Source organism: Vulpes vulpes, chromosome 4 (genome assembly GCF_048418805.1).
Source record: "Vulpes vulpes isolate BD-2025 chromosome 4, VulVul3, whole genome shotgun sequence".
Lineage (NCBI taxonomy): Eukaryota > Metazoa > Chordata > Mammalia > Carnivora > Canidae > Vulpes > Vulpes vulpes.
In genome coordinates, this window is record NC_132783.1 from 24,208,608 (window position 1) to 24,235,316 (window position 26,709).

Genomic DNA, 26,709 nt, shown 5'->3' on the forward strand with positions numbered 1-26,709 from the left:
AGCTGAGCAAAGGTAAGAGTTACTATTTAAGCATAAGGAAAAAATGTAGTTTAAACAGAATAACATTCTCTAAAACACAGAATAAAGAAAGAACACAAAACAGTGGGTTTGCCTAAAGTAAATTCCATGAGTCTACATGTAGGCTTTTTGATATCAGTAACATTCACAAGGAGACACTTGAACTGAGTTTGTAAATTAAAATTGTGAGGTCATGCTGGAGGTGCTGGAAGAGGACTGCATCAGGAAGCCATAAAAAATACAAAATGCTTGGAAAAAATTAATGTATGCACATTTAAAAATATCAGTTGAAATTTGTGGTTGGATCAACTTATATCATGAATAACCTAAAAAGTGGCTTGAATATCTCCAGCTGCCAAAAAGATTCTATTTTCCAGCCCAATCTAGCCTTTTGTAAGAGGCATCTCTCATTTATCCAGACAAAAAAAAGACAGTAATTACATTGGTTATCCAATGCTTATCTGTATGGAGAAAATATGGTTAGCTAATAACATCAGGAAATGGAATATTCTAGATGACTATCCTTTCTGGTTACTTTAAAACCTAATTCTGTGCATTTTCCCTCTTCTGACTGTGGACTTTACACTCAGAATGGAGTGAAATCAGCATAACTCTCAGCAAATTATTAAATTTACAGTCTTTCGGATCAGAGTAAATGACATGATGTACAATGAAGCTTCTAGAACAATAAACATGGTAAATTCTTTGTTTTTAAAGATTATTAATTTATTTATTAGAGAGAGAGAGAGAGAGAGAGAGAGAGAGAGAGTGAGAGAGGCAGACGGAGAAGCAGGCTCCATGCAGGGAGTTTGACATGGGTCTTGATCCCGGGTCCCCAGGATCACGCCCTGGGCAGAAAGCAGTGCTAAACCGCTAAGCCACTGGGCCTGCCCGCACATGGTAAATTCTTAAAAAAATATTAGTTTCCTTATTCTTTCCCTTCTCTCTTACTTCTGCCAACCATAGCTTTGCTTTTTTTTTGCAGCTTAGGTACCAGGAGCTGTGCTTTCACATGCAATCAACCAATTTCCCAGTGAATTGCAATGTTTCTTCATTCTGTTAACCATCTGATAAAGGAGTTTTAATTAGAGGACTCCTCTAAAAACTTATTGCTTAACTTTTTCTCATCTTGGCGGAATTTCTGCTGAGGAATCAGCTATGTTCAACTCACAGTTTCTGTCAGAGCCCAATGTAATGTGCAGCACTAGGCAAGGATACAGGGATATGGAATTCAATAAAATACGGTTCCTACTGAGGATGGTTAATTTTATGTATTAACTTGACTGGGCCACAGGATCACCAGATAGTTGTTCAAACATCATTCTGGGTGTTTCTGTGAGGGTGTTCTGGCATGCGATTAACATTTAAATAGATGGACTTGACTAATGCAAATTGTCCTCCAGTGTGGGTGAGCCTCATCCTATCAGTTGAAGACCTGAACAGAACAACAGGGTGATCCTCCTCCACATAAGAGGATTCTCCTGCTTGATGATCTTCAAACTAGAATATCTGCTCTTCCAGCCTAACGGTGTGTAAAGTGGGACACTGGTTCTTCTACGTCAGCCTGTGGCCTCTAGATTCAAAGTGGGACACTTGTTCTGCATATTCTGGACTTGGCCAGCCTCCATAACCACGTGAGCCAATTCCCTGGAATGAATCTTTCGATAGATAGAGATATATATAAATAGATAGACAGAAAGACAGATATCTAGATCCTATCAGTTCTATTTCTCTGGGAAACACTGGCTAATACACTATCCTCGAGAAGCTCAAAATCTAGTCATGAGGATATACCCAAATAAAATTTCTCCATGAAGCCTTTCCCAAGTAATAACACAGAATATTGCACTATGAGCCAAATAAACCATCAAGTAAAGAAACTATCAATAAATGTTCACTGAATGAATCAAAAGTACTTGAAAACAAGATCTGCCAAGGACATTATCAGAGCATGTAATTCATTCCCTCAAGAATTCTCATAAAGAGAATGATCTGGTGTCAATTTACAACTAGATTTAACCCTTTTCTGCATATGCTGAATACATGAGATTTCTCTGCTTTATGAGTTAGTTACTGTTATTTGAAGCAGGTCATTGGGAATAAATTTAAAACAGGGAGTGCAGTTATAAATTGGTTCATTCCTCTCACAGTACATAGTACAAATAAGAAGCAAATAAGCTTCCTTGAATGGCAGCCAAGTTTTTCTGCTCCTGAGATGGTGCCTCATGAACAAAGCGAAGCCAGTTGGAGTGTCGAGGGTTGGTAGCATCCAAAATGTATAGTACTTCTCCCTTACTCCCACGAACCTGAAACATAAAAAGCTGCTGAGTTTGGACATGAAGTTAGTATTAGTCATACTAAACATATCAAGAGTAGGATATGATATTTTCTCATAAGGATACACATTTCTTATTGACAGATGTTGAATAGATGCTGGATTAACATCCATTCTCCCCCTTAAACATACGTACAAATAGAACCTACTATTTTATTTGGCAGATGTCTAGACGACTCACAATTGCAGCAACTCTCAGAGTTGATAGCTCTTTTCTGGTTCAAATTATTTGTTAGTTGGTATGTTTTAATAGACGTGTTGCAACTGCAACCACCCAGGGGACAACCATAATTGCAACCTGTCCCCCTTTTCCCACTGAAAAGGGGATACTGCTTGGTTCCCACTTGAGGGGGGCAGAGCTGGAGCAATCCTTTCAATTTCACTCTCCACCTGTTTCCTGAATCTTTTCCATATGAGGAGAACTTGCCAATGAAACCAGTAGAATCTGACATCCACTGAGCCACATTTTCACATTTCTAAATAGTAGATAAATAAAATAGGTTCCATTTTGTCTTTTCATGGCCTGCTCATGGCTTGTTGAGGTCAGTGCGCCCTCTGTCTTTTGTTTCATGCCATAAGGCTTCCTGGTCAGACCCACTCAACATTCAGTTGGAGGGAGAGAGGTAACTGCCAAAGGAGTGGGTAGCTCATTTTACATTCTGGAAACCAAGTTGCTTCAACTCAAGCTTCTCCAAGGCCCCCACGCTGTAGGTTATCAGGCGGTGCTCAGTTTAATAATGGAAAAATCAATCTCCATCCAACTCACTGTGTGTTTAAATTCCATTGGAATCCAGGGGAGGAGGAAAGGAGTGAGTGATCAGCACTTCAGATCTCTAATACCAAGTAACACAAATATAAGAATATAAATTCACCTTTGCAGACTTGGGGTGGGGATAAACAAATTCTACATCTCCAAAACTTCATTTAATAAAATAAAGCACCACGAGCCTAATAATGTCTGAATTTCCCAATGATCCATTTGGACAATCATGCATTCACTGGACATAATTCACTGAGTCCCTACCATGTGCCAGGTACAACTTAAGGCACTATGAATCTTTCAGTGAACAAGACAGCTGGAACTGGACATCGTTGCAGCACTTAAGAACAAACAAGCATAGGATATCACTTCAGGGAAAGGTAAGAGCTGTGAAGACAACTCAAGCAGAGCAGAAGGAGGCAGAGTGAGGGGAGCTGAGCAATCTCAGAAGAGATGATACAGCCTCTCTGACCTGAGAGGAGCTCTAAAGAAGGTAGGGACTGGCCAGTGGCCAGTGGAGGGCTGGAGACAGAGTGCTGCTACCCAGAGAGAACAGCACATAGAAGGCAATTAGAAAGGCCCCGGGAGTGGCACAGAAGCAACCAAGAAAATGAGGGGCAGGGACATCAAACAAACTGCACAGGTCCAGCCACATACTGATGTACAGACTAGGAAGCCATCTGCAGAGGTCAAGTTACCTCCAAAAGACTGTTACATCAAAACATCTGCTACATGAGCTCCAAACACTGATATGTCAAGATTTTAGCATATATTGTCCAGAAAAAATGCAGTTTTCCTGTTCTGTCTTTATACCATTCACTGCCATGTGTCTCAAACAATTCCTGTTTTCTTAAATGCCAAAGGATCCTCAATAATCATTTAAAAATCTTGCTGACAAAATGCGAGACCTCCATGAGAAGCAGAAATTTAATTTTTGATATTGTAACTGCTAAAAGAAGAACTCAGGACTATAAACACCTACTATTTATATCTCATATGTTTAGGTGAGAAGCCATGGGAATTTGTAACTTCTCACTAGGAAAGCTCATACTGAGATCTCCTTTGGGAGGCACTTGAAAACTGTGCTATGTTGCTGCTTACCCCTCACTGCCCATTGGGTAACGTCAGAAGTGTCCAGAAAGACTGCTGGGATACATAGAAAGAACTCTCCATGCCCCTCCTCAAAGAGGACATCAACTCACTGTTCTTTAAGGACAGTGAATAAATCATTAAATAAGTCACGTTAGATAATTGGGTATGAAGTCTCCTTTCCCGGTTCCTCTGTAGCTACAGTAACAAAACTGTTTACCTTGACAAAGAGCTAAATGAAGCAGAATGAGCAGCAATGCCATTAGATTCTTGAAACAAAAATTTTCTTAGAATCAGATTTTAAAATCTGCGACTGTTTTGCAGAAGGGAGACTGAAGCAGTGGAAGGAACACCCTAAGGCACGGTCCCCAGTCTTTAAAGGGAAATGATGGGGAGAGGAGCAGAGGCAAGGCTGGTGATAAATAAGCTACACATTAAAATCCTGGGAAGAGGCATGCCTGGGTGGCGCAGCGGTTTGGCGCCTGCCTTTGGCCCAGGGCGCGATCCTGGAGACCCGGGATCGAATCCCACATCAGGCTCCCGGTGCATGGAGCCTGCTTCTCCCTCTGCCTATGTCTCTGCCTCTCTCTCTATCTCTGTGACTATAATAAATAAATAAAAATTAAAAAAAAAATCCTGGGAAGACAATGGCCTCCTTTGTAGTTTCTAAGACCTTGGGGTGGGCAGATCAAATGCCTCAGGTGTAGAACATGCTCTCTCCCCTTCCACCCCTACCCCAAGGTAACCCCTAGACTCATTATAATGTATTTGCATAATGGGTACAACACTCTATCCCCCCCCCCCACGGAGAAGGCTGCCAAACCTCAGAGGGTCAAACTCTTACTCCCAACTTGTGGGAGGAGTTTCCCAAATGACTGGAGGCAGCCTCCATTAAGAGACCACCTCACTGCAGATCACAGCTCCTCCCAGCCCAGAGAGGCCCAGTAATACCCAATTCCAGAACAACCTAGGAGCCGGTTCCACCTCTCAGAACCTGCCTATTCTTCCACCTTGAAAGTGCACTTTTTTTGCTTTAACGAACCGCTTTGCATTTACTACATTCTTTCTGGCTATCTTTATTGGAGTGCAGATCCTCACATAAATCTTCTGGGGAATCCAAGGACTGAGACCTCCATTTACACAAACAGACACTCTCTTCCAGAACACCATTACTGTTGGAATCCACACAATCCAACTTTTTTTTTTATGTAGGGAAACCCCAATGGCTCTGTCAGGGACATATCTCCGTTGGAGAGGACAGCACTACTCACAGAAACTACCTCTGAGTCATACATTGGCTGCCCAGTAGGAAGTACAATATACATCAGATGTGTCTGACATTTGGAATTCTTTCTTCAAAGATGTGAAATGTAACAAAGATTTCTCTGTGACTTATTAGAGTAAGGACACTCGGCCAGGGGCATCGTTGGCTCTTTGTATATTTCAGCTTTTTCCCAGGCCCTTTGCCTCCAACCAGGTCCAAGTATTCAGTATTAGTGACTTACTTCCGGTCCATTAGATGTATTCACTCTGGTTGTCTGTAACCATCTCACACCACATCACAGCTTAGGAGACAAGCACCATTTAATTTTATATTAAACTTCTGATGAAACCTGTCCCTTTCAATACATCCATTTTACATATCGATTCAGGATTACTTATATTCTCATAGCAACAAGATCATAGACAGCAGTGTACTGTAGAGTTGCTTACATATTCATAGCTGAGATACTTCTTTTTGTTCATTAACAGAACCACTATTTATTTTATTCAAAACACCCTGAACCAAATGACTTCTGAGTTCCTCTCTGCAGGCTACCTGTTCCCTCCAACTCTGAAGTGCCTTGTTCCCCTTCCCAGTCTTAACACTTCCCTGAAGCTGTAAGATCATCTGCTCATGTGATTTGTATCTTCCCACCCTACCCACAGCATTCCCCTCTTGAAATATCTAAGAGACATTCAAAGATAATCTAAGCCACCCTTCCTCTCTCCAGACAAACCAAATAAAAACTCTCCAGACAGATGGCTACTATTAAAGTCTCCATTTATCTATTTTTAATTTGATACCAAACCCTGAGGTAATAAATTGAACATTTTTAAAGTCTAAGGAATAAGGAAGATATTCCTCTTAGTATCATTTTCCTGCATCTAACTAACCTTTGCAGCCAAAATATAATTTTTTCCTGTCAAAACTTGTCTTCCAAATAGCATCATCTTTTATTTGAATTTTCATGAAGATGAAGTGTATTGGTTACTGTCCTACTGAAGATCATCTCCCACATGTCTGGGGGCCTGTAATGAGTGAATATTCTCATCTTGCAGTGAAAACCATCTCGATCCCAAACCCTGTTTGATTTGCACAGACCTCCTAAGCCAGTTACATAAAAAAAAAAAATGTAGCTAAGGTGGGGAAGGAAAAGAAAAGAAAAAGAAGCTACTTTTAAGCACTAATATTTAAGGTAGGGATATCTTTGGAGAATCAGATGGCACCATATGTTTATATTAAATTACAGGAATTTTTTCCTTTGTTTTTAACTGAAGTTAGGCCAGATGCTCTGCCTTCAGTGTCCAATTAAACAGATCTCAGGATATCCTTAGAAGCACAAAGAAAAAAAAAGTCTGCTCATGTAATCAATTCTGACAGCACACCGTTCTCAGATTTAAACCCAAGAGAGACACATTTTTAGAAATCAACAAAGATAGTCACTAGGACAGTAGAGATTTATAGTTTTTCAGCAAAGGGCACAGGGCTTTTTCTATTGATTTCTCAAAGGATTCTTTTTTTTTAAATAATAAATTTATTTTTTATTGGTGTTGAATTTGCCAACATACAAAATAACACCCAGTGCTCATCCCGTCAAGTGCCCCCCTCAGTGCCCGTCACCCAATCACCCCCACCCCCTCGCTCCTCCCCTTTCACCACCCCTAGTGATTTTTCAAAGGATTCTGTTAAAAATTCTTGCTGTTTTGGGCTTATACACACGTATACACATATCACCGAGGCTTACCTGTTTATATCTTCTCCAGGGGTATTATCCAATAACCCCGACCCATGGAATCCCCTATCTCCAGATTGAAAAGCAGATAGAAAACACATATTTTTACAGATCGCAGTCTCTTTAACTGAACAGCATTCAGAATACAGTACACAGGAAGTTAAATAACTTAAAAGGGTTGATGTGAAAAATTAAGTCAGTTTTTCATTACAAGTAATTAGTGCCCTAAATATGTGTAGCTGAAGAATGTCAGAAAAGTATTCTGGGCAAGATGGTGGAAGAGTAGGGTTCCCAAGTCACCTCTCCCCACCAAATTACCAAGATAACCTTCAAATAATCCTCAAAATCTACCAATTTGGCCTGAGATTTAAAGAGAGAACAGCTGGAACGCTACAGTGAGAAGACTTCATGCATCTATCAAGGTAGGAGGACGGGGAAAAAGAAATAAAGAAACAAAAAGCATCCAAGGGGAAGGGGCCCCATGTGGAGCCGGCTAAGGCTGGGGACGGTGTCCCCAGGACAGGAAAGCTCCGTCCCGGAGAAGCAGGAGCTTCACCAATCTTCCCAGATGGAAAGGGGCTCACAGGAAGTTGGAGCAGGACCCAGGAGGGTGGGGATGCCCTCAGGCTCCCAGAGGCACTAACAGACACCTGCGCCCCGGGGACAGCACGCCACACCCCAGAGCCGAGCTGCCTAAAGGGCTGCAGTGCACTTGGCTAGACCGGGGAGTAGCTCGGAGGGGCTCCGGCTGCGGCTCCGCGTGAAGGGGGTTGCGTGGCAGGAGCAGGATTCCAACAGCACAGGCCTGGGAGCCCAGGGCGCCGGGGACACAGCCCAGTATCTGGCCTCCTTCGCTGACAGGTAGAAGCCGCGAGGGCCAAGGACAACAAGGAGGCTCCTGCCACAAGCTGAGCAGATGAGTGCCCCCGCTCCGGAGTCTCCAGGCCCCTGCAGACTGAGAGCTCCCGAGTTACTGCGGGAGCTGACTGTAGGGCTGGAGAGCTGGCTGCCACTACTCTGGTTGCTCCTCCTGGGGCCTCAAGGGGTAAACAACCCCCACTGAGCCTCACAGTGGCCTCACCTGATAAACAGTTTAAACATCTTTCACTGAGCCTTGCAGCAGGCAGGGGACTGAGCAGTTCCCCCAAGTGCTAACACCTGAAAATCAGCACAGCAGGCCCTTCCCCCAGGAGACCAGCTAGGGGGACAGGGGAAAAACAAATTATTCACCAAGCAGCACTGGAAAGTTCCAGGGGGGGGTCGAGGGATTTACAGTACACAGAATCAGAGGGTACTCCCCCTTGTTTTTTTTGTTTTTTGATTTGTTTCTGACCCCCCACCCGTTTTTTTCTTTTCTTTTTTTCTCTTTCTTTTATTTTATTCTCTTTCTCTTTCTTCTCTTCTCTTCTCTTCTCTTCTCTTCTCTTCTCTTCTCTTTTCTTTTCTTTTGCAAGAGAAACACAAGCAAAAATGAACTATTGGGACTTGATCAAGATAAGAAGCTTTTGCACAGCAAAGGATACAGTCAACAAAAGTAAAAGACAACCTACAGAATGGGAGAAGGTATTTGCAAATGACGTCTCAGATAAAGGGCTAGTTTCCAAGATCTATAAAGAACTATTAAACCCAACAGCAAAGAAACAAACAATCCAATCAGGAAATGGGCAAAAGACATGAACAGAAATCTCACAGAAGAAGACATAGACATGGCCAACACGCACATGAGAAAATGCTCTGCATCACTTGCCATCATGGAAATACAAATCAAAACCACAATGAGATACCACCTCACACCAGTGAGAATGGGGAAATTAACACAGCAGGAAGCCACAAATGTTGGAGAGGATGCGGAGAAAGGGGAACCCACCTGCACTGTTAGTGGGAATATGAACTGCAGATAGGGGATTCCAGGGTGCAGCCACTCTGGAAAACTGTGTGGAGGTTCCTCAGAGTTAAAAATATATCTGCCCTAGACCCAGCAATTGCACTGCTGGGGATTTACCCCAAAGATACAGATGCAATGAAACGCCGGGACACCTGCACCCTGATGTTTCTAGCAGCAATGTCCACAATAGCCAAACTGTGGATGGAGCCTCAGTGTCCATTGAAAGATGAATGGATAAAGAAGATGTGGTCTATGTATACAATGGAATGTTACTCAGCCATTAGAAACGACAAATACCCACCATTTGCTTCGACGTGGATGGAACTGGAGGGTATTATGCTGAGTGAGATTAGTCAATCAGAGAAGGACAAACATTATATGGTCTCATTCATTTGGGGAATATAAAAAATAGTGAAAGGGAATAAAGGGAAAAGGAGAAAAATAATTGGGAAATATCTGAAGGGAGACAGAACATGAGAGACTCCTAACTCTGGGAAACGAACTAGGGGTGGTGGAAGGGGTAGTGGGCGGGGGGTAGGGGTGACTGAGTGACAGGCACTGAGGTGGGCTCTTGACGGGGTGAGCAGTGGGTGTTATTCTATATGTTGGCAAATTAAACACCAATAAAAAATAGATACATGAAAATAAAAAAGCCACAAAATGTAAAGTAGAATAAATAAATAAATAAGTATTTTTTAAAAATTTAAGGAAATGAGACATATAATGTGACAGCATAGAGTCTCAGACAAGCCTTATGCCTAATACAGTCTTTAATACATGATAGATATTACTTTTCAGTTAATCAAACATTATTAAATGGAGTATACCTTCAAAAGTGATTTCTTGTAAAAATAAAAATTATTCAAGAGGCTTGTACAGAACAACTAGATGTTAGCCACTGCTGCTTCTTAGGCTCCTGTTTTAAAAGCACTAATATCTGTACAGAAACACTTAAAGGAATAAAATGGTCTTTTCAATGCTTGTTTTCTCTCAATTTAGTACTGAAAAACCATTAAGACTCCCTAGACTAATAATAACTACACTATATATGATGTAATTTTCTGAATAATGTATAAAAATAAAGAGCTGAATATTTAGTTGAGAAAAATAAATATAAGAACATATCTTGTTTTCCCATTACTATCAAAAACTTAATTTTTTTTGCAGAAATAAGTTATAGATTTGGGGGACCTTTTTTCAAAATATCAAAGATAAAACTCACAACAAATGTGAGAAAATAAATAACTATAATGAAAACAATTGCAATATTTCACAATAATCATAATTCTAAATCGCAGAATGGTTTTTAGTACTAGATAACATAATACTTTAACACTCTGATACAGATTTGGAAACTAAAGTTGGTCTGTTATAGCTCCTACCGAAGGGGCTCAATTGAGGAAATTCTCTAAGTATGCTGAAGCTTGGGCCTCCAGGAGGGCTATGCACCAGGTTTTTGAGCAGTAATATTTGGGGAGATTTGCAGGATGCTTCAGACAAGTAGATTAAAAAGTTGCAGGACCTGAGTAATCCACAAAACACAACATATTCCCAAGTTTTGAAGATTACTATTAAAGTGTCATCCCTTTTTCTTTCTGTCCAGTGCTTTTTTCCATAAGTCATGTGAATTAATCACTTTAAAACCAGAATTACAAAAATTATACTAATTATTTGTCTGGAAAGGGATGGTTAAACACCTATACGGAAATCTGCTAAAATGATCTGTAGGAAAACCACAAAAATAACTCACAAAAATAAATATAACATTAGATATTTTTCCTGCCCTTCAATCCTAATTTTACAGTTTGAGTTACACTGTTTGAATGATTTGACCTGCATCCACTACTCATATATTTGGAAAGTAGTTAAAGAAGAAAACTATTGAATCTGAGAATCTGACACTCTGCTCTCCTTGTGAGAATCAAGAATGCTTAGTGCTGGGGCACCTGGTGGCTTAGTCGGTTAAGCATCTGCCTCTGGCTCAAGTCATGATCTCAGGGTCCTGGGATAGAGCAAGGAACCATGGGCATCAGGCTCCCTGCTCAGGGGAGAGTCAGCTTCTCCCTCCTCCTTCTGCAGCTCCCCCTGCTTGTATTCTTTTGTTTGTGTGCATGCTCTCTCTCTTGCTCTCTCAAATAAGCCTAAAAAAAGAATGCTTAGAGCAGAGATTTTTTTATTCATAATTTTTTTTTTATTGGTGTTCAATTTGCCAACATATAGAATAACACCCAGGGCTCATCCTTTCAAGTGCCCTCCTGAGTGTCTGTCACCCAGTCACCTTCACCCCCCGCCCACCTTCCCTTCCACCACCCCTAGTTCTTTTCCCTGAGTTAGGAGACCTGAAAGAGATTTTTAAGCTCACTAATGAATGTCTCTGCTTTGATTCCCTACCCTCTCTCACTTTAAAGCTGAGGGTTATTAATTTGGGCCAATTCCAATGCTGGGGACAGCACTGGGAGGTCTGAGCTCCCCTTCCACTTCCTTTTCCAGTACCTCACAGAATTCACAAATGGTTCTGTTCAAATCATTAATTAACATTCATGTAAAAAATAAGGACTCTTAAAATCTATAAAATCACCATTCATTTGTTCTAATTCCCACTTGCCAGAATAAAGCAATGACTGTCTGTGATTATATTTAAGGTGCTGATGATTCTCAAGATAAAGATAAAAGAGTAAACTACTGAAATTCATTCTAGGAGAGAGAAGAAAATATACATTATTTCCTTTAAATTTCTTAAGAACCCTACAAAGTAAATGCTATCCCCATTTTACAGAGGAGGCAAATGAAGCACCTAAGGTCATAATCTTTGAAAGAGATAGCTCCAGGGTTTGAAGCTAAGATTTGTCCTATCTGGGGCCTTTACACAGTATTCATCACTAGAAATCAATATGAAAGAGTTTGGAACAATGGCTTCTAACCAAGTAGTATGTACGTAATAGTATGTCCTTGGGGGCATTTGGAAATGTGGGTCAGTATGATGGGGGCACTCTGGCAATTAGTGTCTGGGGCCTTGGGATGTTAAATATCCTGCAATGTGTTGTACAGTGTCTCAAAACAACATAAAAAAGCCACCATCGAACTCCAATAGCATCCCTCACCTTTTCTTTTTGAGAGGGGGAGAGAGAGAAGCTGGGGAGGGAAAAAAGTGAGAGGGAGAGAGAGAGAATCTTAAGCAGGGTCCATGCCCAGGATGGAGTCCAAGGTGGGGCTTGATCTCACAACCCTCAGGTCATGACCAGAGCCAAAATCAAGAGCTGGACACTTAACCAACTAGACCACCTAGGTACCCCCACAGCATCCCCTTTGAGGAGTACTGCTTTAGATAAAGAAAAGATGACTACACTATAATAGACTATTAAATGAAGCTGGGGAGATTCGGAGCACCTCCAAGTGATATCCTCAAATAACCTCTACTCCGATATTACAGTGATTAGTTCTCTTGGATCTGGCATGGAAAGGACATGAACGCTCTGCCTGAAGTTATCTAGTATTTCCAAGTTTTCTCCAGCTATGAAAACATCTGAGAAGCTAACTGGGACCCGATACAAATTAAATGCATAACTGCTTCATGTGGTTTTACATTCACACTTGACTGAGAGTTGAAAGAGATGTGTTCTGTAAATTTCCGTGCACTCACAAACACATGTGTGAAAAATATTCCTTAAAGGAAATCCTACTTATCTCTGAAAGAAAACATAGTCACTGACGTCTATGCTGTAAATATGTAAACTGATTTGTTTTGCAGCTGAGATATGGGAAAGACTGTGCTGGTTTGGCACTTGGGGGCACCTCCAATTGGAGGGACCCCAAACAAGTGTGTTGTGGAGATCTGTAATTTTTCTATGAAAGTGTCTTAAATTTTGTGTTTCCACACTGATGATAATAATAATAATAATAATAATAATAATAATAATAACAATAAGAAGAAGAAGAAGAAGAAGAAGAAGAAGAAGAAGAAGGAGGAGGAGGAGGAGGAGGAGGAGGAGGAGGAGGAGGAGAGAAAGAAGGTGAAAGAAGTATACTTTAAAATACTGGGATGACCACCTTGGAATCAAGCACTGTCCTGCAATTTTGGCAGTCAGGTATATATTTGTGTTCACAATCACACTGCAGTTTAGTGGTCGCAGAACAAAGGGAAATCTTGAAAAGAGACCACCTTGATATGCAAATATGCTTTCAGACCAAGGAAAACCCAAAGTTGGTATGCTGTGCTATTGGAATAAAAGCTTCCTGACTGAGCAGACCCAGGGGAAGAAGTCAATCATCATTAAGGCAACTGTAGCAAAGGTGAGCTGACCTCAGCAGACCCTTTACTGGGCAGGCAGGGCCAGATTCACTCTAAAAGGGTGATTTAATAAATGCTGTCAACTTGTATCTGGCTGGGGTTGTACCATTTTAGTTCGTAATTAACTCACAAATTTATTTCGGTATTACAATTGGAAAAATGCTGTAATTATGGCAGCATTATACCAGCTCTTAAGAATTCCACGTTTAACTAACATTAAATAAAAGGAAGCCCGGCACTAGATGGTAGGTATCTGGAACTTCTTGCTGTGTCTACATCGCTTTCTTTTAGGAAATTCCCTCTCCCCCAAAGGCATTTCAGATTGTGGCTTATCCACCCCTTGGATAAACCTATTCTTCTGGACACAGTGATTGGTCCAGAGCTGGCACATGACCCAAGCAGGGCCAGAGTAATTTTGAGAGGACTGACACAAATAACAAGGTATTTCTCTAGTTTCAGAATATTAAGAGCCACCGAAAGTTGCACCAAAAAGGCTTCCAGCCTATAAAGAAAACGTACAGAATAAAGCCAACACAGCATAAGACCAAAAACTGGAAGGGTAGATGGACAGAAGGAAAGAAAGAAGGAAGAAGAGGTGAATGGATGGACTGAAGGAAGGACAAACAGATTAAACAGACATACAGACAAACAGAATCTTGACGGGTATTTGATCAGCTCAATTTCATAACCAAACCAATCTCCAGGCACTTAATCATGTAAGTCAATTTTATATGCATCCAAGTAGGGTTTATGTTACTTATGACCAAATGCTTTCTAATATGCTAGAGATGAATAAGACTGTCTTTAGCAGGGGAACACTACTTAAGTCTGAGAAACACCGGATTTCATGATCCTCTCTAACTCTAAAGTGCAAAAATTCTGTGTGTGTGTGTGTGTGTGTGTGTGTGTTTTAATTATTTCATCAGCTTAAGAGATCCGGATCTTTTCTTATACCTCGGTATATGTACAGAGAGCAGAAATAAGGATGGCTATTTTTTATAGTTATCACTAGAGATATGATACTAGAAGAGGATCTTTTCAGTCCCAAGTTTAGTTTTAATAAAATTATTCAGAAAATGTAATTTCCAAAAGGTTGACTTTACAATTCAGAATCAGAGGAAAAGTCTCGAGGAAAACAGAAGCTACCAATGGCACATAACACTTTAAATAGCATGTTCAGTACAAACTACAAACCAGAGAAATAAATAGATATCCTTAAGAGCTTCTTAAAAGGTTTTTAGAATACTTAGCAAAATGACTCTTAAGAACTCAAGTTCTTAACTAATTCAGCACAGTTTTGCAGTGTCAAAACTTAAGCCAAGTGAGTACTTGGCTTTACCTGCCTTAAACATTTGCTTGGCAGTAAGCGTAAATTTCTACCAGTTAGAGAAAATGAATAAAGCACTTACATCGTAAAAAATATATATATAGTTCAAGTTAAGTGGGAATACCAAGTCGGTAAATAAGACTACAGAGCTAAATATCAAATGAATGACTCCTATATTGGAAAGCCTTCCTTCATTTTTTATTCCTAGGTATGTAGCTCACAGGCGGTTTTTACTCAGAGCCTGATATAACAGATATCACCGCGACCACATCAATCAGCTGTAAACACTGGTCAACTGAATCCGCATCTATCCAGCTAAACTAATTTCATAGGAAGTCCTGCAAAGTCAGTAACTAGACTGCATCCTAAATTCAGAAATTAGTCGTTTTGAACCCTCCACGATCAATCAACTCAGTGATTTGTTTAATTGCCCAGTGGTCCTTATGGAAGACTTTCCTCCTAGGAAGAGGCTGTCATCCTACAATCAGCTCTGAGAACAAAGAACACATCTAATTCGACATAACAGTTACAGGTTTAATAAAATATTAGGTTGAAAAATGTTTGGGGGATAAACTAATAAACACCAAACAGTTCTGTGTAGCCTTTTCAACTACAGAAGAAATCTTTCTTGAGGATTCTTAAAATGCAGTAGGAAGTTCAAGCAAAGTCCTAAGTTATTTTGTGTTTCAAACCTTAGGAAACCTTCTCTGTATTCAGATAAGGATGAAGGTACAAATTCTACCTTTGAAACTTAAAAGCCAGTTTCGGATATTTTAAATATTTAGGTGGAATTACTAAAAAGAAAATTTTGTTGCACAACATATTCAAAATACTAAAAACTGCACATCTTGAGGTGAGTACTAAAGAGCAGCTTAAAGCTGGCTATATGAACGCTGTTTATAAACCATACAAAAAGAAAAGGTCATCACCGCATCAGAATTACCACCATAAAATTATTATAAATAAGACCGAAGTCAGACTGAGTCAATAACCATAGAGTTTTATTATCTTCAACACTAGTGACAACTTAATAACATATGCCTCACAAATCATTTATCTGATAATTGGAATTATATTCCTATATATTCACAGAAACAGTATCTTTTGAAAAAGTGGATGGCAATATTTATTTGATATCTATCATCTGATTTTATTTCATTTGAATTTTTTATAATACATTTATCTTTTATTGGTGTTAAATTTATTTCATCTGATTTTAATAGAACTATTTTGCAAATAAGAATATTACAGCTTTTAGAGATGAGAAAAATTATGACAGAAACAAAGAAAGAGAGAAGAAAAGAAAAGAAGTGAAAAAAATCCTAGACACAGGACCAGGAATGTGAACTAATTCAGCACAGTTTTGCAGTGTCAAATAAAAAGTCTATCGCTGAAAGCTACACGGAAGTGTAAGACTTCTGTTTCTGGACTTTGATCCAAGCGGTCATAAAAACTTGTCCTCACTTAGTAATTCCTATTTCCATTAAATGCCAAATATTCTGAATATTCTCTTTGCCTCGTACAAAACAAAGCAATAAAAAGTCAACCATGCTACTCCTACAATACTAAATGATGTAAAACATCACCCTCCTTGGCAGAGAAGTTTAGTAAATAATGAAAGGTAACATTATTTTAGTATGATGGCAAGAAGAAGAGCTGTTAAAGTGGCACTGGCACCAGAAGCCTTCATTTGCAAATGCATGAAGATTAGAGCCCTTAGTTCACAGGGTATGTACACAGGCAGGTAGAACAGTGAGGGTGGGATTTTCCATACGTTGTAGTTTGCAAGTCTCAAAATAATTTTTCTGACTATAGACTATGTCATGAATTCTTCAATTGACACTCAAATTCACATAAAGAGGCTGCGATTCCTTTTTTTTTCCTTTGAGGCTGCGATTCCTAAAAAGCATCTATGCCCCAAGCTTGTAGCTTTAAAGTAGGTGCTTAGCCCTGTGTTTGAAGATTAGTTATAACAAACAATGTAATATAGCAGCAGAACTCCTTTCAAGGTCAACCAATTTTCACAGGTATTTTTTAAATTTTATTTATTTACTGATGATATATATATGTGCAGAGACACAGGCAGAGGGAGAAGCAGGCTCCATGCAGGGAGCCCAATGTGGGACTTGATCCTTTGTCTTCAGGACCACAACCTGGGCCAAAGCCGGTGCTAAACCGCTGAGCCTCCAGGGCTGCCCACCTGTACTCTTATCTAATTAATACTTTCCTTAAGTAAATTTAAGGCTTTTATCTAAAATTTTATTGATGATGGAACTCTGTAACTAGTGCAAATCAGAAACCAGAACTAATTGCCTTAAGTAAGTTGTAGAAGATTTCTACACTGCAAACAAAGTCTGGGTTTATATTCTTCCCTGTCCTTAAGTGAAATAAGGAGACAGAGAGAGAGAAGAAGAGAGTAGCAATTACTGCGGGAGCAATACATACAAACTGGCACCAGTTTGAGACTTTATCCTTGATGTTATAAAGTTAATTACAAAGAAATTTTAAAGGGAATAATTTTTTTATGGTCTGATGCTGTTGTTACTTAAGGCCACTTTGTTTAGTCCCCATAATCATCTTGTTTATAGCCATGGCCTACTTTGGGAACATTTCTTGTAACATGGTCCCCAAACAGAACACACAGCACACCTAAATTCGTAATTGTTTGATTTTTCACAAGTTACTTAATTCCTTTAAGCCTTGGTTCCTCATTGTGAAAAAGGGCTAATATATTTACATTTCAAGATCACTCTGAGAATTAAATGAGGTAATGTCCACAATGTGTCTAGTCCTGTGCCTGGAGTTTATTAAAATACATGAATACCTTGGGGCAGCCAGGTGGGCTAAGTGTCAATTGGTTAAGTGTCCTACTCTTGATTTTGGCTCAGGTCATAATCTCAGGGTCATGAGATGGAGCCCCATATTGGCTCCATGCTGAGCGTGGATTTTCTTTCTCCCTCTCTCTGCCCCCCCCCACCCCCACGCATAAGCTTTCTCTCTCTCTCTAAAACAACAAAAACAAAACAAAACTATGTGCCAAGCACACCTCTTTGGGGCTCAGGCTCTAGAAGAACACGTGACAGAAAATGGCTCTGCATTCATGGAACTTACAGTCTGTTGAGATACAAATTAACCATAAACTCAACAAAAGAGCAAGTCACTCCAGGCAATATCGATAAAATCTCTATAGTAAATAAAGTGAAGCACCATGAAAGAAAGTGACTGGTGTTTACAGAATGCTAATTTTCTTCCTGATTTTCAACTGTATGTGATTAGTGTTCCATATATGGAGAAAGAGATACCGGCTATTGAGAATATGCTTGTCCAATGAGATAAGCAAATGGCAAAAGATAGAGAATGAGTAAGAACTGCAGTTTAAAACATAAATACGTGGCCCAAATTTTAAATGTCTGTACTGCTCTAAGATGTGCCTTCTTAAATGATGTTCTTTTTTTTTTATTAAATTACTTTCTATAGAACACATGATCCTCTCAGAAACAGAGAACATTTCATTGTTCATTGTCATTGGAAAGAAAATACAGTTGGGGCTTTATCACTTTTGTTGTGGTTGTGCTTAAAGAAAAAAAAACAACATAACCAACTTCAGAACTTACTGTAATATGTGTGATGAGTTTGATTTTAGTAAAACTAAGAACATTTTGTCACATTATTCGGGCCCCTAACTACACTGAAGTCCACAAATTCTGAGTTGGGCTGGGCTCGGAAGTCAGCGTGCTGATGAGGACAGAATGGGAAAAATTAGGATTTGTTTCTAAAACAAAGGATGGATTTATATAGAGAGAACCAGTTCTGAGATTTCTGAGACCTATTATCTGGCCCATGAATGATAAATGAACTCATTTGAGGCACTGCAGATTAACTTTAGAGGGCCAGGAAAAAAGTTTCCTGTTTTCCAATCCATTTATCTCTTTGCCACTCTAGTCATTTGCAGTGACTTTGAATCCTGTTGCTCTTACTGGACTCTGTTTAACATCCTTCCAATGTCTAAATGGCTTAATTACTGGAATTAAGATTTTGAAGAATCCATTAAGAGTATCTTCTGGAGATAGGATACCCAATTAGGAAGCACTGAGAAGGCAGCTACTCTGCTCCCAGCATCCTTCATCTCAGTCCTAATGGAATTCTGCTTTTCCCTCTCAAATAAGAGTAAGTCTTTTGATCTCTGTGAAAGAAGCAAAGATCAAGCTGATCCTCTGAATGAATATCCTCCTTCCTCTACTTCTTCAAAGATGTAGTTAAGTGTGAGTTGTACTTATTTTTTAAAAATGTTTTCCAATGCAATTACCAGACACAAAAGAAAATTACTTCATTATCATAACACAAAACACCATTTCTTTTTTCTTCTAGTTTTTTTATGTTACATTTTAAATCAATGAGAGTCTTGTAAATTTAATTTTTTTCTCTGAAAGTTCACAGTAAGAGACTTTCATGGTAATGCCACAAATAGTTGCTTTTTTTTTTTTTCTTGTGTAAGAACTGTTACCTCTAACACAAGTCGTTCGGGGCTGTTGGTTCATAATTTACTTTGGAAACATAATGATTTTTATTTCCCAGAACAGCAATTGAGAATGTTTAACAGACGAGATGATATAGTGGATAAAGCTGTGATCTACTTCTGACCCAGTATTTGCTATTTGTTTTCCGCAAGGGAAATCTGAATTCTGAGCCCCCAGTTTCATATCTGTCGAACAATATTTGTCCATGGTGCTATTTGGAGAAAGAATCAAATGTGGAAATACATATGTGCTGTTTTTAAACTGCCAAGGCTGCTACGATTAAGTTTTATTATTACCACGGTGCTAGAAGAAAAACGTGAAAGGGCTCATGAAGCATAGCAATAGTTAATCTCACGTTTTAGTGCTTACTTTATGCAGCTACTTGCATTCATTTGAATGCTTTCAAATGTCATTTTGAGAGTTTGAAATGCCCCTGATGCTGTATCAGTTCTGCTCTAAAAAAAATCCAGGAGATGACTGCTGAGATTCCAAATACAGAATGAAAGAGCAGCTCAGATCCACCCTTATCTAGCGACTCTTCATCAGTCTTGACATATGTATCAGGGTACAGGTTTAAAGACTTCAAGAAAATTTACTTCGAGCAATAATGACACAAATGATACACCATCCATGATGTGAATTCAGTGGCAAATGTGTATTAACATTTTGAGATCAGCCTGCCTCATAGACATTTGCTTTTTTCACTCATTGTCTCTTCCACCAAACCTACCATGCAGGAAAACCTCTGATACACAAAGCTGTTGGGAATTTGGTCTTTGTGGCTGTGTCATCTAGAGAGCTCTTTGAACTCCTGATTAGTTCAGAGGTTTTAGGTCTGTAGCAGATTGGAGACCCTTACAAAGCTGAAATCATATTGCATTTTATTTGGTGGAGTAAGGTGAAATGAAGTAGAGCTGAGTGAGGAAAAGAGGTAGAAAACAGAGCCTAATAGACAATGACACACCGTGATGGTTAATTTTATGTGTTATTGTGGTTATGCTATGGTGCCCAATAGTTTGGTCAAGAACTAGTGTAGACGTTACTGTGAATATATTAGATGTGAATAAGATTTAAATTAGTAGGCTTTGAGTAAAGCAGATTACATTCCGTAGTGTGTGTGTGTGGGTGGGGGGCATCATCCAAACAGTTGAAGGCCTTAAGAGCAAAGACCAGTTTCCAATAGAAGAAGGAATTCAGCCTCAAGACTGTGCCGTAGAAACCTTGCCTGAATGTCTCATTTGCCTGTGCAATTTGGGCTCAAGACTATAACATCAATTCTTACCTGAATTTCTAGCCTGCAAGCTTGCCCTATAGATTTGAGACTTGCCAGACTCCACAATTGTGTGAGCCCATTTCCTCTTTTGAAATAAAGATTTTATTGAATGATTGATTGATTGATTGATTGAGAGCATGCAGGAGAAGGGGCAGAGGGAGAAGATAAAAAGTTTCTAGATAAAAATTGTGGTTGTTTTTCCCTCCAAATTCTAATCTTCTCTTAAGGATAATACTTTCTTCTTAAATTATAGCCATTTACAGATTTTCTTAACACCCATTAATGTGCTTTGGAAAGAAATCTAAAATTTGCTGTCTGCAAAGAACCATTAATGCTATAAAATTTGTGTTCATTCTGGGAGGCCTGAGGCACCATTTTTTAAAGAAAATGTTAGAAGGGAACTAACATTTAGGAGATTGGCACAGAGACGTTTGAAAGATTAAGAGGAGTGATGACTATGGATGTAGTCTGCATGTTTGCACACAAACCAATCAAGAATAAGCTGACCCAATTATCTAGACATAACTGTGCCAGTCTCTTTGGGAGCAGAAGCCTGTGTTCTCCTAAGAGAGACAAAGCTAAAACATACTACACATTTATACCAATATTTTTGGGTTCACAAAACTTTTTGCTCAGATCCAAAAATGAAGTAATAAAGCAAAAAGTATAAAAAAAGAGTTGAGCTGCTTGTTCAAGGCTGTGGAGTGACCAGAGCAAGGCTCCACTGGTTTGCTTAAATTTCCCACTGCTCTAGCCCTGCTCTTGTACGTGCCATGTAGAACCACCTGAGAACCATTCAGCAGTCACATTTTCTATTTCCTCATATTCTAGGACCCGTGGATTACATATGTGTTATCCATAAAAAGCATTTGATGGGTAAACAGAGAATTGCTGAAAAAGATATAGATATATACACAGACAAGAGAGTAAAATTGAAATTTCAATTTCAGAAAATGTAAAATTACAAAATGAAACGTGCCTTAAAGACTACATGTCACAAAAATCACAGGAAAATGATTATAAGGCTACAGAAATTCACAAGAGAAAATGCCAACATGACTGAACAAATCAAGACAGACTTTGTTGGGAAACTGACTCTATAGGTCGGACATGGATGGGAAGAGGACAAGAAGGGAACTGTCTAGGGATAGCAAGAGCATGAGTACAAGTGCTAGAGCAGAGATGACAAACTGAGAAATTTGGAAACTTGAGAATTTTCCACATCTTTGAGTCCTGACTTCTTTTTGCTTAATACCTTCTTCAACTCATTTCTCTCTTCTTGCATTTTAGTATAAGCAGTCAGGAAGAAACAAGCTCCTTTAAAACTTTCCTGAGCAATCTACTCAGATAAATCTCTGATTTTATTGCTTCCAAGTTCAAACTTCCACAAAATACTAGAACACTCGTTAAGCCAAGTTTCTGCCATTTCATGACAAGGTTCTCCTTGTTTATGGTTTCCAATAACACGTTCCTTATTTCCATCTGAGATCTCTCAGAAAGATCTTCAACATCCATGTTTCGAACAATCTGTTTCTGATTAGTTATGTATTCTCTAAAAGATACAGTCTATCTCTGAAGCTCTTGCTTTTATTTCTGAACTCTTACCAGAATCGCCTTCAACATCTATTATTTCTACCAATAGTTCCTTCACAGCAATGGGGCTTTTCCCAGTGTGGCCCTCCAAACTTCTACAGCCTTCCCCCTTACCCAGTTCTAAAGCTGCTTTGGCATTTTTAGGTATTTGTCACAGTAAGACCTACTTCTTGGTACCAAAATCAGAGGGGAAAATGAATGAAATGAACTTTTTAAAGATTTTCATTTAATTAAGAGAGAGCACATGAGCAAGAGAGAGCAGGGAAGGAGAGAAGAAGAGAAGGTATCTCAAGCAGACTCCCCGCCCAGTGAGGAGCCCCATGTGGGGGCTCCATCTCATGACCTGAGCCAAAATCAAGAATTGTATACTCAACCGACTGAGCAACTCACATGCCCCTGAAATGATCTTTACTGAAAAAATATAAAATTGTATGAATAGGAAAAAGATCTGATTAGTAATCCCAGAAAACATATAGGTGTGGAGAAAAGAAAAAATAGGAAAGTAAAAGAATAAACTCTAGAATGACCAAGGTTAAGGAATTAATAAACTGGAAAAAAGAACTGAGAATTTTACCCAGGATGCAGTACAAAGAGAAAAAGTGAAAAGGTTGTTCGTATCGAGTGTTCTTTGAGAATCATTGTTTCAGAAAATTTTAATGGATTCTTGTAAAAGATAATAGAGGAATATTGGAACAAAGTGGTCAAAGACATAATAGCTGAGAAATTATAATATAAATAAAAATTGACACAGAGGATACAAAAATATGATTTATGAATCTAACAAAACTTAGGAAAGAAGAAAAAAGGAACCAGGAGGAATCTTCAATGAAAAAGAAACACAAAATACGGTTTGTCAGTATAACTCGAAATATACTATAATGACAATAAATGTAATAGATTAAATCGCTTTAATAAACATCAGAAATTATCAGTGTGGGGATCCCTGGGTGGCGAAGTGGCTTGGCGCCTGCCTTTGGCCCAGGGCGCGGTCCTGGAGACCTGGGATCGAATCCCACATCGGGTTCCCGGGGCTTCTCTCTCCGCCTGTGTCTCTGCCTCTCTCTCTCTCTGTGACTATCATAAATAAAAAAAAATAAATTATCAGTGTGGATATAAAAAAATCAGTTATATGCTGCTTACAGGGGACACTGCTACACACACAACCTAAAACAGAAAATATAAAAAGGGAAAAAAAGAAATAGACTAAGCATATATGAACCAAAAAAAAAAAAAAACGCTAGTGCAACAATATCTGTCAAAGTCGAATATGAAGTTGAAGCATTAATGTGAATAAACCAAATAAGCTATAATATATAATTCATGAAAAGGCTATAGAAATTATAAATTTGTATGTGCCTAATAATATAGACTTAAACCATAAAACACCAAAAGCCAGCAACTACGAAAACTCAGAATTACAAAATAAAAGTGAAAAGCTCAGAGAAGCATAGTGGCAAAATTTAACACCTCTCTCAGAAACTGCACATTCGGAGAATATATAGAGAATTTGAGTAACACGTATGACATAATTGTGAGTTTACATATCCCTGCACTCAAAAGAGGATACAACAGAGAATAGACATTCTCCTAAAGCATGCATGCAACATTGTAAATATTTATAAAATCAACTGTACACTCTCAGTCACAAAGAGTCATAGTTATTCAAACCATATTATCTGATTACAGTGCAGTTTAATTAGAAATGAACTATTACAACTAGTAATTAAAATCCTACAGGTTAGAAAATCTGAAAAAAAAAAAACCCAAATGCTTAAATAATGACTAGGTTAAAAAAGACTTCACAAGGAAAATCATAAACTGTAATGGCTTTATCAACAAACTAAAATATGAAAAATAAATTTGTGAGGTATAGCTAAAACAATACTTAGAAGTTCTGAATAGTCTTAACTATATTTACTACAATCAGCTAGCATTTAATCCAAGAAGCTAGATGAAGAAATCAAAAGAGTAAGAAAGATGAAGCAACAGAATTATAAAAACAAAACACAAAGAGCCTAGGAAAAACATTTATGGAGATGATTTAAAAAATCAATTTCTTTGAAAGCTAATAAACTAGGTAAGCCTCTAGAAAGTTTGACTAGATGTGCCCACACATACATGTATCATCATATAATGGAATACTACTGTTCAGCCACTTGGACTGAGTGAACCAGATCATCAATACAGAGGAATCACAGATAAAATTGCTGAATGCTAAGAATTTCTGTAGTTTAGGGACCTCTGGGTGACTCAGCGATTGAGCATCTGCCTGCCTTTGGCTCAGGGTGTGATCCTGGTCTGGGGATCGAGTCCCGCATCTGGCTGCCTGTGAGGAGCCTGCTTCTCCCTCTGTCTGTGTCTCTGCCTCTCTATCGGTCTCTTATGAATAAATACAAAATCCTAAAATTTCTGTCGTTTATTTACTTATTCATTGAACAGTGTTTTGTATGTTTACATATACAATTCAATGTGTGCGTTTGTGTGTGCATGGGTATGTGGTAGATATTTATATGATCAAGTTACCTACAACATGTTCTTCATTAGTATGAAGCACATGGTGAAGTGTAAGCATTTTGAAATCTTCCAAGAATTTAAATTGATGTATGTGTGCTTGGAGTTTCTTTCTTTCCCCTTTCTCCTAATCCTGGTCTTTCCTTGCCCAGAGATAATTATTATCCTGAGGATGATGTTGCTTTGTTATGTTTTTTTTTTTTCCCCCAACTAGTTTTACACTTTTACATTTTGGAAAACCTCCCATTCTTATAAAGCAGTTTCTCTTTATCCACTTTAAGAAATTACAATTTTCCTTTGGCAATTTGGTTTTTCTACTTGTTTCTTTTATTTGACAAAGGAATGACTTCATTCTTTAAAAGAGCAAGCCAACTAAATTAATACTGACATTGAGGCCCAAGACTACGAAGAAACCAATTTGTTCGTAGCACCAGTTATGCTATGGGTAAGTAAAACAAAACAAAACTGGAAAAGACTCACCATCCACTATAAATCTTCAGAGTATTTATTGGCCCATTCGACTAGCATAGAAAGAATTACAGAAAAATATAAAAGGCATTGTTCAGTGCTCTCTGAAAAAAAAGCTGGTTTCTTGTACTGATATATATTCCATTCACCAAATTCTTACATGTTCCTCGTATGAATAAAAACTGAGTCTTATTAGAGAGAGAGAGAGAGAGAGAGAGAGAGAGAGAGAGAGAGATTCATCATGGTAATTGATCCACCAATTATGAGAATTAGCTTTCTTATACTGGTAGCCTGTGAGTAACTTTCTTTCTGGAATAAAGTCAGATAGTCATTCTAAGTACCTTTGTTTTACTTTTAGACATGTTAAACCTTAACTGTATCACTAAGTGCATATTAACTAATGATTACACACACCTTACTCCCAGGTATGGTAAAGGCCAATGGGGAACACCTAATTGCCTGTCATTCATTCTAGATTATGCAATTATCCTTTTACAGTTTATCAGTATTCTCAGGATCTTCTCTTCAAAATTAAGAAATGAATTGCTCAGTCCAAGTTAACTCTGTCCCCAGAATTTAGTTTCTGCTTTAGGATTCTGCATGATTTTATATTGGCTGATTTTTTGAAGATGCCTCTGTGACTGTCATTTAACAAATTCTGTTAGGATTCATGGATTCATATTTGGCACAGGATGTGTCTTTAGTCTTAGGTAAGATGTTTTCAGTTGTTAGATTAGGTAGACTCAGTTGAAAGAGACTGGAGACTACTGTGAGTTCAGAAGGCAATGGGAAAATGTGAAGATGATTCATGCACAGAGTCCATTTTGACTGATCTGAACAGGCCTACGTGGGTCTCTGGAAAAAAGTGGAATGGACAAAAAGTTGTCCTGCTGTATTGGCCTCATGACTCTGCAATAGATAAATCAAATGACACTACCAAAGCTTCTCAGCCACAGCCAGGGGCTGTCTATAGATTTCCCCATTTGGGGTAAGTTTGCATGAGAACACTTGGCCTCTCCGAGGTCCCCCTCCTCAGGAAGGCAATAAAAGACCAAACTGAGACCTACCAGAATTGGGAAGGGCAAGTTGTCATTACTACAGATATCCACGAGAGGGAACTCCAAAGCGCTGTCTGGGATCTGCAGAAGGCTCAGGTGTGCACTTGTTGTTGCAGCAAGTAGCACCGCAGCACCAAGAGGCTAACCTTCTGAAAAGACTTCTTTTAATGGTCTTCTGGCCTGAATCTAAGGAAGAAGGGAGGTTAGTGTATTTTCATTCACTTAGCCTTATTTTCACCATTGCCATTCTAGAGCGTGTTCATTGTAGTGGCTAGAGGAGGGAAACGGAGTCATTTGTTGGGTACAACTCTCCACGTTGTGCTGTTGGCTAATACCATCGTTATGGTGTTGAAGAGTTCTTCCTCATATCCTTCAGACTGATGGTTAAACCTAGAGACTCGATCAGATTGAAGGTCAGTATTTCCTGTGCCATCAGTTACTGTCTTTGCAATGCAACAGGAGACAGTAAACCTGGAGATGTTTGTTTTCTACTGGAGTGATCAGTGGGTTCAGGTGTCAGATCTGATTTTAAAGGCTAGAAGGATTTGGTACGAAGTCAAACTGAGTGTGGTGATCCTCTGCTTTCACAGC

The 26,709-nt window shown here is 38.9% G+C and overlaps 1 long non-coding RNA gene across 1 annotated transcript; it reads right to left on the reverse strand.

Annotated features, from left to right (window-relative positions):
- LOC140598541 (uncharacterized) lies at positions 1-26,295 on the reverse strand. The gene is made up of 2 exons (XR_012000980.1): positions 26,128-26,295; positions 1-2,324 (listed from the first exon to the last, which is right to left on the reverse strand). It is a non-coding gene; the product is annotated as an uncharacterized lncRNA (long non-coding RNA).
- Positions 26,296-26,709: the final 414 nt, after the last annotated feature.